The 16,457-nt window shown below is 44.9% G+C and overlaps 1 protein-coding gene across 6 annotated transcripts in view; it reads right to left on the reverse strand.

Annotated features, from left to right (window-relative positions):
- The window catches only part of ARHGAP24 (Rho GTPase activating protein 24), a 250,779-nt gene that overhangs the window by 57,280 nt on the left and 177,042 nt on the right, over positions 1–16,457 (reverse strand). The window contains exon 1 of one of the 6 annotated variants that reach the window (XM_059470853.1): positions 13,545–13,780. The exons of 3 other annotated variants lie outside the window; for them this stretch is intronic. The gene's annotated coding sequence lies outside the window, so the exon portion shown is untranslated. Of the gene's footprint in view, positions 1–3,373; positions 3,440–13,544; positions 13,781–16,457 lie in introns of those variants that run through there. 2 more of the 6 variants (XM_059470855.1, XM_059470854.1) reach the window with 2 other exon arrangements.

Below are 16,457 nucleotides of genomic sequence, written 5' to 3' on the forward strand. Positions count from 1 at the left end.
ACCTCCAGAGCTCACGCAGGAGATCTGCAGCACAGCCCCTTTCCCTCTGCTCTGCACCATTATCTGCATTTGCCTGCCCAAGGCACTTCTACTGCTCTCATTTCTCCTCTCCCTCTCTCCCACCCATTTCCCCATAGGAACCCAGTCCTGTTTTTCTCAGAAATGCTTCCGTATCTCTCCACTAAAGGGACACTGTGTCTTAGCCCACAGACAGTATTTAACATACTGCAAAATGTTTATCTTCAACTAATTTACACTTTGTTATTCTTGCAGTCATCCATCCCTTACATTTTTCCAAAGTTTTTCACCTGGGAATGGAAAGCTAGATCCCAAAACTGTAAAACAAGCTCTCACCAGGAAAGGTGTTCTGTGAATTGCTCTTTTAACAAACAGGGAAAGGATTTAAAAGCCAAAGAGAAACACAACAGTGATGACAGCCCTGACAGAAACCTGCCTGATAATTCCTGCCTGTATTTCAACATCCCCTCAGCCACAGCACATAATATAAGCATTCTCTTCTTCTGAGCAGACTCAGTCAATATTAAAGGCATTTTAACATAACCACCAGGCTGCTTTCTCCACCTTTGCGACAAAGGCATCACTTTCTCGCTCCCACTCTTCCAAAATAATCTCCATCCCTGAGTAAATTTACTTTTCAAGGCAGAGTGCAGAAGGTCTCCAAAAACCTCATTCACGTTCTCATTTCACTGGGGCAAGACAGATGTTTCTATTTGCCAAAAAACAAACAGAATCCCAAGCCAGGGAAGGAGAGGGGTGAGAGGTGGCAGTAGTGGGCAGGTTTCACTGTCTCCAATTGGCTTTTGCAAAAGGTTAATCCCTAACGTGCTTCAAGGAGGCAAACACCAACCTGCTGTACATGCAGCTGCATACAATGGAAAGGGTTTTATGGCCAAGGACAAAAAGGTCAGGGACACTCCTCACGTTATCATTTCTCCTGGAAAGCCATGCTGAACAGCAAGCTGCTGAACACGAGCCTCTGTTCACAGAGAAACAAGCACAAACTAAGGAATATAAAGCTGCAGGTGCTAGGAAAGGGGCAGGAAAGTACAATGTGCTGTAAGGGACATCGTTTGTCCTAGGCATCCCATACATTCCCTGTATTAAGCTATCAAGCTCTGAAAAAAGCAAGTCATTAATAATTGGATTTGTAGACATGTGGTTTATAGAACACTACAGCATGAAAGGCCTGATAAATAGAAAGAAACACATTTTTGTGAACACTACTGCAAAGCAGGACATTTGTTGCCTCCAATACCACAAGCACTTAAGTTGAGCCTCAAAAGAGTTAGAACATTTTTTAGATCCCATCCTTAGATTATCCTTGGGAAATTCCTCTAGTTCCGAGTAGAACTGCTGAGCTAAATCTTGCAACTAAACTACATCACACTATACAACAAAGAGGTTCTTCAGGTTATCAGTGCTTGCATGACTTTTACACACCTTGGAATCCTGCTTTCTCCAGAGGGACGGGCCTCAGCTGATCCAGATCCCCTTTTATAGTTCCCACTGTGTCACGTCAATGCAGATGCAGTAGGAGCACTAAGGACAGGGCAGGTGTGAGATGCCACTGCCCTCTCTCTGCACACATTGTACAATCAAGGCCGTGAAAGTGAGGCAATTCAAGCATGAGATAACGAAGGAGTTACCAAGGACAAGCTCCCCTGCAGACTCCTGTGCTGAGGAAGCTGACCCATGAACAGAACTGCCTTCTTCAGCATCTGGGCTGGAAGCAAAGTCCTTTATGAGCACAGCTGGCTGAACAAACTGGAGGAGTCAGTTCCTTCCAACTCGGTGATAGCAATGAGGATGGAAGAAAAGCTTATGTGTAGTGTAATACCAAAGCCAGCAGAAGGAAGACCAAAAATTGGGATGGAAAAAGTTGGAGAACTTAATTATCAAAGCAAGGATATCTTCCATCCAGATCTAACAAGTTACCACCAAACACTGAATGAGTACTGCAGCTCTAATTCCACCCAGCAAGAGACTTGTAGATTTTGCTGAAATGATACAAAATACCATCCCTGCAAACTGCTCTGCCACTTTTACCTCTTCCCAAACCTCTGCAGCTTTTGGGCAACTGCCCTGACCTTTGGTACAGTCAGGTACAGAGCTGATAGAGATGCAGCCAATCCTTCCAGGTTGTTCTCCCATGCTTCCTCTCACCAACCACTCTATTCTGATAAAAAGGTTGACAGCTGAACTGTAGCACTGGAAAGAGAAGGTGCCACAAATAAACCTTCAGGTCACCTGAAAATTGTCTCTGAGAGACAACCACAATAAATCCCAATTTCTTTCTTGAGTTACATTGTCAACTTTTTCCTCAGAGCTGTGTATCAGAATACCCTGGAACACTATCATGTTTCAGTATGTTATTTTCTGTCTATTTACAAGAACAACAGTTTACCCTCTAATTCTCTTTCACTTAATCCATTTCTAAATCTGAGCATAACTGCTTCTGCTGCATTAAAATCTGTCTCATAGCAGGCTTATGTTAAAAAAGCAGTCATGTTTGTGAAGTCTCTGACAAAATAAGCTGGTATTTTGTTTCAAGTATGAGAGTTACATTTATTTTCTTGTTTGCTGACAACTTTTCAAACTACCACAATTCTATGCCCCTGTGATCTGTAACAGCTAGAGAGCATGGCTGCAGAACAAATTTAACACATTCTTGACTTGTTCTAATTCTGATCTTACTTTGGGGAAGTCGAGAGGCTTTTTCCTTAACCTTGTGATTCATTTTTGATGGGGAAAAAAACCCCAAAACACACCCATAAATAATCCTGCCTTGTTGTAGGACTTACTGAAACAGTTCTCTCCAAGAACGGAAAAGAAAAAAATAATTTCTATTTCTGTTATCTAAAAAATTGAGACTCCAGAATCAGGCTTCTCTTCTGTCAGGAGCACTGGGAATAAATTCACAGCACATGATGACATATGCACTGGCTCCTCCAGAGCAGACAGAGTGGAAATTGCTCATCAGGAAGCACTGCCCTGCCCCTCAGCTGGAAGTGCATTATAGCCACAGGTCCCACATGCTCACTCTGAGGAACTGACCAAAGCTGAAATTTCCACAATACAGGTAAGTTTCAGCAGATCTAAGGTTTGGAAAGAGATTAAAGCATATGCTGCAGGGATGCAAACATCTTTGTAAGACTACAGATCACAGTCCTGGCAAACCCATTCAAAATGAATACAACAAACAAACTTTATCTGGTGATATTTATGCTGGGAGAACTAGTAGTATACATTTTTGAAAAAGAGAGTTTTCCACCTCACCATGAACACAATGTCCTTCTAAACACTGCTGCTGCTTTTACTTGCCCAGTACAAAACCAAAGAGCACCCAGAGTACCTCTGCTCCTCACTGCTGCTGCTCCTTTCCAGTCCCAAGCTCCTTTCCAGTTCTCCAGGACAGTGTGGATGCACTGGTTTGTCCCAGCTCAGCCCCACCTGCAGCTACCAACAGCCCATATCCGTGCAGCTCTCCAGCACTGGCCTAATGTATGTGTTACTCCCATTAGGGCAGCTCAGACTGCTGCCTAAACAGCCCTGGACAAAGATTACGCTGCCACAGCGGTTTCCAGGCGGCAGAGCCATTTCTTGTTAATGCCTCTGCTGTCTGCAGCAGCCTCACACAGCCCTGTGCCCTGGAAAGGGGCAGGGGAGTGGGATGGCGCTGCCTCCCAGGCAGCTGGCTGCCAGCCACGGGAGAGCAGCCTTGCCTCTGGGGCTGCTGTCTGAGGCCTTTTTAAATGCCACTTTACAAACGGCAGCTTTGATTTGTCAGATGTAAAAGTGGCTGCAAGAGGGGATGGCAAACTACTTAATCCCACAGTGTTATTTATACAGGTTTAGATATACTCACTTCTTTTATGGCATATGAGTACGCAACCACCGTCTTCTGTGGATATTAAGTGTCAAGCAATGAATCTAAGAGGACTCCTTTCACTTTAGTCATGCAATTCAGATCACAGTGTGGTTTCAGCTGCACTAGGAGACTATCTTCAGTGCCCTGAATATATACAGTGCACTCAAAATTAGTCCAAAATACTGATCCAATACTTCAATGAGTTGGTAGCTGCAGAAATACATGAAATAGGTAAAAAATCCACAGGGACATGTAACAGAAGGGATAGACAGCATGACACTGGTTTTGTTCTCGTAACACTGAGGTCAATCCTACAGATTATAGAAAAAAAAAACATTCCTGTCATGTGGTTTTGCAATGCTTGGATCTCAGTGCTGAAAATGCTCAGGTACCTACCACCAATAGGGTGTCATTCAGTAAACTACATTTTCTAGACTAAAGCTACATTTTTATCCTCAAGCCTGTTAAGTTCTCCCCAAACTGGAAGCTAACAAAGCACTATAGAAAATTTCAAACAGTGACATCTCAGTATTGCCTCTTCCAGATCCAATAATTAATCAGCTATACAGTCCTGCACCTTACCTCCTTACGGCCAAGAAGTCCTTCCTGATCCAGACTGTCTTTGGCTGTTAAATGATAGCTTTAGCCATATTAGTCACAGAAAGAGGAAAAAAGGAATTATTATCTTTACATAGGTACTGCACCACCGGGAATACTACCATGAACTCTGAAGACAGGCCATCAGAAATAAAGGTCAGGTCCACTCTGTCCTGACTCTGGTTCCTGGCTGTTTAACTGAACACACTTCCACCAGTTCATAATAAGATGCAAGAGAAACATTGGTTCCATCTGCAATGCAGCAGACACAACACAGGCACACTACAGGAAAAAGGGATGAGCAGCAGGAGGGTTTGTGGGACTTTCCCACCCCAAAAAACCCCAATCTTTTCCAAGCCGGAAGAGTTTTTACACTGAAGTCCCCTGCCTGTATTACCAATTTTTTGCTGCCACAATAAAGGAAATTTCAAACTTCCTGGTAGTTTAAAAATATACCTGGAATTGGCTGACAAGCACTAAGGCATTTAGCTTGGTAACAGTGATTTCCTACAGGCCTGACACCCAGCAGAGGCATGGCCAGGTGTGAGGCCATAGCTCCCAATGCCTGGTTGCAGCAGGGCTCGTTTGGGATTGCTGCACCATCAGATAGCTGTGGATGCACAGTGTTAGAGCAAGCACCAAGGCACTTCCACCGTGTAAGTTCCATTTCAACAACCAAATCACTCTCACAGGCCAAATTTAACAGCAATAACCACAGGAGGTAAGGCAGAGTGTCCTTAATGCAAAATCACCACACCAATTTCATATACAGAATGACACCTACCAAACCTATGTCCTGTGAAACAATGGGATGAAAGCATCACCTTGCAGTCTCTTCCCATGCCATAGGTGACACACTCCCCACTCCAGCCTCCTTCAGTTCAGATGGCTGACTGGGATGGCTTATTCGCTAATAAACTACTTCCCAGTTTTTACACAGCAGATCGTGGGCCTGCCCCTCTTCATTTTGTCCCTACTTTCCTGTGGGTTTAAATGAGTGCCCCCAGCACCTGCTCTTATTTTAGATTGTTTTAAGTCACCCCCTGACCTATCACAATTCTTCACTATCAGCCAGAATGATCAGTTGCTAATTCTGTTAAAGTCTCTAGGCAAGAATTCCAAACAATTCTTAGTGATAACTGCTGTTTCAACAGCTATCCTGTGCCAGCACAGTTCAAGGCCACAGGAATCTCTAGTGGCTCCAGCCTTCCCTGCTTTAAGGAGGCTTTCTTGGGGCAAAGCAGCTCCACTCTCACAACAGTGACATGCTTTTATTCCTGATCGGTTGAGCTGAAATAAAAACAAATTGTCTCCAAGCTTTCCTTCTAGTGTCCCTGTAAAAACAGGTGATTTATTTTCTAAGAAAAAAATATGTGAGCTGCAAACATCAAAGCAATAATAATCTAGAGTTAACTCTTCATTGTTTCTCATTTCACCTAAATCAGCTCATCAAATTTGTTACTGCACGACTGCATTTACTATATCTATTTAACATGTGCTGGGTAAAAGAAAGTGCCAAGGGCTTCAAGGAAACAAAGGTTTTGCCTTCCTTGTCCCAGCTGCTCCTGGCTACTTTGCAACTTTCACAGTCAAGAGCCCGCTTTGTACAAAGCCAGTAGTGCTTCAGCTCCCAGAGAAGTGTTTCAGAGCACCACAGCAAGGACTGTCTTCCCCTGGCACTTCTGCACTGCCACTCTGACATTGGTTCCAACACTTTATTCCCTTTCCTCTCAACAACACAGCAGCTTGTGCTGTCCCCTCTTGCCTCTGCGTTCAGGATGTTCAGGATGCCTCAAAGTCCTTCCAACCTTGTCATTAGAGCTATTCTGCTTTCAGGAAAAATAAACCACCAGGTACTCAAAGGTAAAAAAGAACTTCCACGTGGTGTGGAGCACGGTTGAAGGGACAGACACAGCTTTTTCACACAGCTGCAAAATGACAATGATGCCCTGTTAAGCTTCCTTCCTTGGTGGTCCTTAAAGCTAGGCATCACATTTATATTGTTAGCAATACATATAGTAATTTCTGCTCAAGGTTCTGCTGCCATTTTTCTGATAAAGCAGTCAACAACAACACAGTGGAAATCTGTTTCCCCTTTAAACTCAGAACAGAGTGAACAACAACTTTTCATCAAAATGGGACTGAAAGTCATCTTAACACTGCACATTCCCTCTTTCCAAAACCTCCAGTGAATGGGCCTGGCCTCAGCAGCCCTGAAGAAGTGTCTGTCTGTCCCCGACAGCCCGTTCAGCCTGCTCTCTGTTTTCACCAGGCACAGAAGGTGACAGCCTGACAAGTGCATTAAAACTTTAAGCTATCTGAAGGCAGCCAGACAGCAACTTTGTGTACAGACCCCCCAGGGGACTCTTCTTTGATTTAGCTTCCTAAAAATAGCTCTTTAGAGGGGATTGAGGCTTTCAGGGGTTGCTTGTTGCTTTTTTAACCAGTTCTGAAAAGGCTCCCTCATCCACAGGCTTTTGTTGCTTTCAGCAACTTAGAGGTCAAAAAGCAGAAGATGCATTGACAAAAGAAACCTGACCTACATCCTACCTCACTCTGCTGGGTTACATCGTTCCTATGCATGCTTATGTAAGAAAGAGAAATGGTGCACACCAGAGAGGGTTCAGGAATCACAGCCTCTGCTGCTGCCTCTTCAGTAGCTTTTCACCCACCACTGGTGAATTCCTTTAAAATTTCTCTACCATATTTTCCTCTTTCTGCAAAAAGCAATTAAGGGTATTTACTGACCTCACAGGGGAGACACAGTATTTCAGTTAATTACATCTTGTAAAGACTCTTAGAACGCTCAGTGAAAGACTTTATAGGAATGTGAAGTGCATCATAAACTCAAAAATGTACCAGCAGAGACACAAAGGTCATACCTGAAGTGAAGTACGTCAAGAAAGTATCCTGTTGTTTAAAGAAAAAAAAGTTGTAATTTAAATAACTACAACATGCTGTCCCACCATACCTTAACCGAGATTTTACAGACACCCATCAGAAACTCAGTAATTTCACATGCTACTTGGTGAACTGGAAGGAATCTAAATAGATAAATAAGGTATTTGCAATCAGTGAGAACTGTTAGAAACCACTACCTATAAAAGCTGGTTGATTATTTGCTTTAAAAAGACAGAATGAGGACCCACACAAGCAGAAGCAGAAATGGCTCTCTCACTACTACCTATTGCTATCTCTAAGTAAAAGCCTCCTTTCAGTTTTGGTGATAAAAAGCAGAAATCAACTCCTTTCAGTACAGAAGCTGAAAGCTGCCAGTGCCCGGGTTCTTACAGCATAGAAGGACAGGATCCCTGAGGTGCAGGGGAGCAAACAGGCAGGGGGGTGTGTGCAAGGGCAGGGGACAGGCTGCTGCTCCTACCATGGCAATCTGCTGGGCTAGCTGTAGATTTTGCCCCCAGGGGATTATTTCCCACTAAAGCAAGATTCCATGGCCCGAATGAACAACGTGCCAGCTGCACCAGCCAGCATCACAAGTCCAGTCACGGACCAGGGCACATACCTCAGGGGCCCTGATGTAATAATTACACAGCAGTGACTGCATTTCACAAGCACCCACTGCTGCCTTGGTATCCTTCTGCTAAGCAGAAGGATTCAAATGCAGCTGGGACCACAACTTGGCCACCTTGAGACAGGAGGGAGGGCTGGCAGGTGAAGGATGACTCTCCCAGGAGAGCCTGGGCACTGCACAATTGTACTCCTGCTTGAAAGCTGGCCTGCAAAATGCTTTTGACAGTTCCCTTAGCTGCCCTTAAGGTTACCAAAAGTGTGTGCAATTTATCATCTTCTCTGCCCCAAACCCCCACAGCATTTGTTTCTTTCCCCTAAGAGTCCTCTCTATTCCAGGTGTGAACCTCAGGGTGTTAGGTCAGGTTTTGTAAGGCTGGGAAGGAGTACAGGAGTAAGGCTGAAGCACTTGCATAGCTGCCTTTCCTGTTTTGCCTGATGAACATCACATTGTCCAGGGCATTCAAAGCCCTTTATAAAGCAGACAGATCCCACCAGTGGCCACACATCCTTGTAGGATCTGACAAGGACTGCTTAAGGTAAGAACTACTTTGGTGAAGAATCTTCATTCTATTGCTCTGCTGCTTCCATCAGCTTCTTCTGCTCTTAGGCAGCATCCCACCCTTCACCTCTCCCAGCCACAGAGACATGGCTCTGCCATGTACCAGAGTACCCCAGGGGAAAGGCAAAACAAGATCTGCCTTTCCCCGTCTATCTCTAGATGAGATGAAATCTCTATCTCATCTTTTGGAGGCAGAAACAGGACAAAGATAAGCCCATGTTTCTTATTCCCCTCAGGATGTCAGTACTGAAATGCACTGGTTGTGGCCCAAGATTCACTCCTGGTGGTCACAGTGTGATCTGGGTAAGGTGTGCACCCTGATTTCTGAAGGAAGAGCATGTGAGATGCAGCTTCCATAGGCTGCAGAAAGGCAGATGACACTGTGACTCAGCACTGAGGTTGCTTGCTGGCACTATATCCTCACCATTATCATCCTGTTTCTGAAAAAAACCCCAAAACTTACAGTTGGATTAAATCTGACCAAGTGACCGACCTTCTATCACTCCGGCACCTCCTCCTAATGACTGCAAAACCTCCAACCACAGAATTTCTGATTCACTCCTATGTGTCCAAAAATCCTACTTACAGGCTTTTGCCAGTGGCAACCAAGATGAAAAAGCTATTTGTGGAACTGAGAGAGACAAGATGATGTGGAAGAGGGAAATATAACAACCAGGGCATAATCTAATTCTACAAGAATGAATTCTACTTTCAAACCTCCTCAAATTAAATTTAAATGAAGAAAGTATTTCCTTAGAACACATTTCTCATTTGAAGCAGCCACAACTCTCCTGATTCTGAGTGCCTAAATAAATATATTGCACACACCACTTTTAATAAGGATAGATTTTTCCATTTTATCTTTGACCATTTATTGCAAGCTCCAATTGTACTGCCATCTCTCCCATATTTTAAATCACTCTGGGGCTATATTTTACACCTTCAACCTATCATTTTATTAGTTTTCCTGTTAGTAGCACGCAGAAACAGAGATGTCCAAAGCCACTAACCCCCTTTTATACTGAAACAAAGACCCCAATGGCAAGCCATGGGGAGACATGAACAAATGGTGCCAAAATACACTATCTTTTACCTCTGGTAACACAGCACCATTAATTGGCTCCCTAACTGGCTGAAGTTTAAAATCCACAGACAAGCTTGGTGAATTCTTAGAGGAATTGAAGTTAGAGGAATTGAACTGTTAGAGGAAACATTTCAGAGATTTGTTCACTAAGTATTGGAAACCTAGTGTTTCCTCATTACAAATCCAACACATCTGCAATGGAGATATCCCAGGGGGAGAATAAAGGAAACCAAATGAAGCCTGAAGCAGACTGCAAACAGGGAAGCTGAAAAAATTGCTGGATGTTGTTAGCTCTTCCACACATTTTCAGGAAACACTCCTAGCACATAGATAGCTGAGTATTACCTGTATTTTCCTGCTGGGAATGGTTCAAAGCTGCATTAGGGAATTTAGACAGGACATTAGGAAGCATTTCTTTACTGAGAGGATGGATAAACACTACAATAGGCTTCTCAGACACATGGCTGTTGCCCCAAGACTGTTGCATCTGGACAGTGCCCTTAATAACCACACTTTAACTTTTCATCAAGAGAAGTGGTCAGGCAATTGGACTGAATAAGTATTTATAGGTCCCTTCCAAATGAAAAATTCTCTTCTATTTCTATTCTCTTCTAGCCCATGCCATCTCTAAACATACTATGCTTATTTTTCACAAATATTCTTTGCTGCTACTAGCTGCCCCATTTTTATTTATGGCTAAGTGTAAAATGTCAGTTCAGGTATTCTCTAACACCCTTCTCATCCACAGAAACTGGACTTTTTTAGTTTTGTGTACAAGGCTCCCTCTTTACCCTGCTGTCAGATGGGCTGAAAAGTGCACTGGTCCTGGACCTAGCTGCAAGCCTGGAAAAGGGGAAGGTTTCAGAGCAGCTCTTGTGACAACCTAAATGACCCCAACATGTTCCTGGTCATTTTGAAAGTCTGACACTTCCTTTTATCACTAAATAAAACCCCTGCATTATTCACAAAATCTGTTGCCACGATAAGTTTCTAATTGCTCCTCTGCCAGCAGGAATGAATGCTGAGAACTTCCAACTTTTTACATGCATGGTATTAGAACATTTCATAACTATATCTTGGAAGAAGAGGGAGCTGCAGTCTATGGATAATGTTCAGGTTAAGTACTTCAGTAATCTGCTACCATCTGACATTCACAGACAAAAAAGTCAATGACTTCATTTAATGATTAAAATGAGTTTGGTTTTGTATCAGACTTGGCTTAAGAGGGATGAGTTGGATTCATTAGAAAATGATGTTTAATTTATAAGTCACTTCTACTTGAATTAGCTAACAAAGATCAGGGGGAAAAAAAAATAAAAAATCCCCAGAAAGTTGTTTTAAAACAGCTGAGATAATTTGACTTACTGCACTGCATTCAGAGGACATGAGAATTAATTTGACACCTGCTCATCTTTAGCCGTAGCTCAGAAACCAATATTTCTCTGAATTGCCATTTAAATGACAGTGTCAGTCTGGACTTTACAGTTTGCTTTTGAGCTGCATCACTTGGATTTATGGCCTGCAAGAGATAGCAGGTGCAGAGCTTATGTGCAATCCATCACTTCCCAACTGGTACAATAAAGCCAGAAGGAACTTCACCTCCTTCAAATGAGATTTCTGACCTGTCTCAGAACCTGCACAGACAATGAAGTACAAGTGTAACCTCATTTAGGAAAGAGAAGCCCAGAGGCAGCAGCAGGTCATCCTGCAGAGCACAGGGAGGGAGCTCTATCCATGAGCAGCTCCAGAATCAGGGTGTTACAACACACCCTGCAGAACCACCTTCTCCTGCGCTCAGGGCATGATGTGTGACCAGCAGCACAGCATCTCACCCACTCACCTAACTAAAAGGCTCAAGGGTGTGAGGGAAAAAAAGCAGTTTTATATCCAAATATTGTGTAAACACATACTCACTTCTTAACAGTTCTCAGAAGCATTGCAACTCCCTTCCCCTTACCTCTCATATTTGCACTACCAAACACCAACTGAAGTGCTGCTACTTCGAGCTGTCCTCAGGCAGGGTATGGACAGAATCTGTAGGTAGCTGAGAAGGACTGCAGTATCCCTGAGGTAATGGAGCCTGTCTTTTGAGGGCCATGTATCTTTCCAATACAGAGGTACCAGAGTGTCAAAATGAGACAATGCAGTTAGTCACACAGAGTGTCCCCTGTGCCAGGCTGATTCTAGCATGTGCCAGACACAAACTGCACTGCTCGCCTAAAAGCTGTCAGGGTTATAACTGTGCACAAGTATCCTCTGTGCAAACACAAACACCACAACATGCCACAGGGTATTTCTAGAGGTGGGCTGTGTGGCACCTGCCCTTGAAACACTCAGGATAACAGGACAAGTAGATGGAAAGACACAACACTGATCAAGAAATATCCAGTCAGCCCTGCCAGCAGTTTGGTAAAATTTGTGCATTTGATCACCATAACCAAACACGGAGCTTTCATCTACACTGACATGTACAACATGTCCCAGAGAAGTGCCCTAACACTACAACATTTGTCACTGAAGTTTTAATAAAATCTCATGCACTTCTACTTTCTGCCAGAAGAAAACCCAAATAATTCATTTTAATTACTCTGAAAGTATAACAAGTTCTAAACCATGCAGACTCGGTTTACTGAATTCAGGCCATGGAGTAACTGACTTTTCATTCTAATTGTCTTGTTTTAGTAACTAGCACTCAAACTGGCAACTAGTGATGAAGACTATTTCTAGAGGATAAAACTCTGGATTGGCCACAACCAGTGAGAACAAAACAGGGTATTTGAATTTTTTTTTAGACAAGCACCAAAACATTAACTCCTTCGTCCCCCATGAGCATAACTGATTATTATCTAATTATATGAACTAATTTAATGCACAAGTAAGCCAGCACATGCTATAGCTACTCTGCTTGCACCATCTGCACTGTTAATATATGGGTGCACAGATCTAACAGGAGTACACTAAAATCCCCATTATGGATGTGCCATTCCACCTGTATTTTCAAATGTACCTTAAGCATAGCTAGGGCAGAGAACGTGACCACAACAGCAGAGAATAGTTTGGCAATACACATTTCCAGAACACGGAGAAGACTGCTACAGCAGCTCAGCATGCTGAAAGCCTAGCAGGATCTATGAACACAAAGTTCATGGGAATTCAGCAGTTCCCCTTCCTTGTTTTTTCTACCAAGTAACTCAAGGGAGGCAGCACATCGAGCTATTTCAAGATAATGGTATCATTAAGGGTGAAACACATGTAGTTATTTTAAAACAAAGCAATGCAGCTAAACTGCATCAACGCTCACTCCAAAGCCTGGCTCTGACTCTGAGGCAAGGAATCCACAAGCGCTGCAAAGCCGAGTTGAACCAAAAGGGTGCAAATGCGAGACAGCAAAGCACTGCCCCGCTCCCTCCCCACGGCACTTCACACACGCACAACTTTCCCTGCCGAGCCCCGCCGCCGCTCCAGCAGGCCGGGATCCTCGTTCTTAGGGCAGGCTGGCAGAGGCTGCACACAGCGCTTGGAACCCGGGTGGAGGCGGGCGGGATGCAGCCGGGATCGGGCGCCCATCCCGCCGGCAGCGCTGCCGTCCCAGCGGGGCAGGAGCGCCGCGGAGCCGCCCGGCGTTCACCTGGCACCGGCGGCCGAGCCCGGCCCGGCCCTGGCGCCCGGCCCGGCCGTGACTCCACCGCCCAGGAATGGCGACCACCGCGCCCAGGAGCTGCCCCTGAGCCCCCCGGGACCGGCACCGACCTGCGGGGAGCGCCGCGGCCGAGGCGGGGTCCGGCGGCCGCTGGCCCCCGGACACGGCCCGGGCCCGGCTCCAGCCCCTCCGGCCGCTCGGACCGACCCCCGCCGGCTGCGGCTCCGGCTCCTTCCCGGCTACTCACCCAGGCACTGCCACGGCGGGGCTTCCAGCAGAGCACAACGCCTTCCGCTCGGGAAACTTATCTCTCTCCCGCCACTGCCATTTGCTAAGTTGCCTAAAGAGCCTGCAGAATCCCAGAAAAGGCTAAGAAACGAGAGGAGACGACTTAAAAGCTGACGGTCAGGACAGGAATCTATGGAATGAAATCTTTAAGGGCAGGAGCAGATAGAGCCAGCCAGCTAACGCTTTCATGCCCTGACTCTGGCCAGCAGCTTCATCTCGTGGGCAGAGCAAGGCTCGGGAGATGATCTGAAATAGCTGCTCCTGGCGTGCTCCCCTGTGCATCCCCCGGAGTGCCCGGCGTGGCCAGCACGCTGCCGTGCCTCGTCGTTCTGCCTTTTGCAGCAGACCCCTCGCGATCACGGTGTCACCGCTCCCCAGGCCTCACAACCAAGCAGTTTGTTGTAAGGGAACTAAAAATAGCACTGAATTTTTCACTGGAGCACTTGCTTGAGTGAAGATAGTGCCAGTCAGCCCATGCATTAGTGAGCCTTACAGACCTCTAATACAGCCCAAATCCTCTTGGAAATACAGCCATTGACTTTTTTCAAAATATTTTCTTTCTTTCCTTTTTTTTTGAAAGACAGCACAAAATAAATCTTCTTTCTGACCACTAAAAGGCGAACTGAGTGGGGTTGTTTTAAGAATATCCTCGGGAAGAGTGAGTCACTTAAGCTGCTTTTATGATAAAAGATCCCTGGAGGAAGTATATCTCCTTAGTCTCTGAGCCGTTCAGAGATCTGTGTGTCCTCCTGCAAGTCAAAGTTTCACACTGCTAGGGTTTGTGTTGTTTGTTTGTAATTGTATGAGCACCTGCTTCCACCGAGGAGTTAGGTCTAGTATGGGGAAGAGAGAAGGATTTTATCCTGGCCAACACCTCAAGAAGCTCACTAACAGAAGCATATGTCCTGCAGGACACTGAATAAAGTCTGCAAAAAAGTCTTCAAAATGGCCCATAAGGTAAGTTTATGGCACAGGCTGACAAGTCCAGAAGAAAAAAAAACTAAACCTCAGGAGAAATTATTTTTTGCAAAGCTTTTCATTGCTGTGCCCTGGAAAAAAAAAAATCACTGACGACCAAAGTTGCAGAAGATGTCATTCAAAACAAAGATGCCAGAGCCACTGCCAATATCTGAGCCGGGATGGCAGATGCAGATTTGAATGTAAAACTTCCAGTCTGTGGATGCCAGCCTCACACATATTCACACTGTGTCACACAAAGAAATGGGAAGGGGCAGGTGATGGCTGGCAGCAGCCGCTTGTGGCATTCTAAAAGGCTGGAAAAGCCACAGTGATTCTCCTACTAGTTGTTCCAGCCATGAAGTGTGCCTGACAACAAGCCAGGATGTCTGAACCACAGCAAGTTAAGTCTTATTAAAATACATATATTTCAAAGGAAGGTTTTAGGATAGAAGTAAATAAAAAGTTGGAGACTTACTGGGAATATCAGAGGAGAGACGCTGGGTTTTGTTTCACTTTTGTATGAAGAAGTTGACTGTCTGTTAATGTAAAGCTGTCTCCCACACTTGTTTCCCCTCATAAGTCTTTGAGCATTCCTCAGATTTTATTTGTTTTGCAGCAGAATTGCAATCTTTTCACCCTCGTGAAAGGGCTGGCAAATTCTCTCTGTTCTTTTCTAGTGCTGACCAAACATGCTGGAAGGCATCATATAACATCTATGTAGCAGCAGCAGAGGTAGCCACAAACATAACCGTGTAATGTCCTCATCCCTGCTCCACTCGCCAGCTATTATTTATAGAGAGAAAGAGCATTAACCGAGCACAATGTTCTCACTAATTTAGTCTCACTTCACCATCTGTTACTTCCCATGAGTTGATCCTAATGAGAAACTACTTCAGAACACATTTGAGGACCAGCTGCACCCAGTGAAGTCACCGTAGGAGAGAAATATTCCCCTCCTAATACATCATATTCCAATGTTACAAAGCAGCTCCTTCCCTACTGAAATCCATGGGAACACTGCTGGTAATATGAACACAGCCCTAAGTCACAGCCTCTTGCAGTCATGTTGAGCAAGTATCACTCTCAACATTGTTTGTCTGGATAATTCACAATTCTACAAAGTTGGAAGGGCAATGAGAGAGTTACAGACATCACCCGTCCCCCAGGTCTGAGCAGCCTGCTTTCTGGAGCTGCTTCTCCTCCAGTAAGTTCATGGAATGATCACAGAAATTGGAATCTCCCCAGGAATAACATGTGACCACTACCCCTCACCTTTTCCATGCAACTTCTTGTAAAAAGGAGTCTCCATCTTTCTAGGCACCCTTTAATTACTGGAACATATATATAAGGCCTCCCTTAAGCCTTCTTTTCTCAGTGCTGAACAAACCCATCTCTCTCAGCCTTTCCTCATATGGCAGCCTTCCCAGTCCTTTGATCATCTTTGTGGCCCTTCTCTGGAACCCCTCCAGCTTGTCTACATATTTTTGTATTGTGGGTACCAAAACTGAACACAGTATTCCAGGTGTGGCCTGACAAGCAATGAGTAGAACTGGATAATGATCCTTTATCTCTGCTGGTGGAGCATCCCACTGGATCTCTGCCACAGCAGCACTGTCTGCTCATACTGAGCTTGTTGTCCACCAGAACCCCTTGGGCCCTTTCCACAGAGCTGCTTCCCACCAGGCAGCTCACACACAGCCTGTGCTGCACCCCTGGATTATATTTTTTTCAAGGTGCAAGACCTTACACTTGGCCTTGTTGAGCTTCATATGGTCCAGGCAGCCCACTCTTCCAGTCTACCCAGGTCTTCCTGCAGGGTGGGTCTCCCTTCTGAAGTGTCCCCTTCCCCACTCAGTTTGGAACTGTTGGCAAACCTCCCCAGGGTGCACTTGGTCCCATCACACTGATCACT

The sequence above is a fragment of the Ammospiza nelsoni genome, chromosome 4 (assembly GCF_027579445.1).
Source record: "Ammospiza nelsoni isolate bAmmNel1 chromosome 4, bAmmNel1.pri, whole genome shotgun sequence".
Classification (NCBI taxonomy): Eukaryota; Metazoa; Chordata; class Aves; order Passeriformes; family Passerellidae; genus Ammospiza; species Ammospiza nelsoni.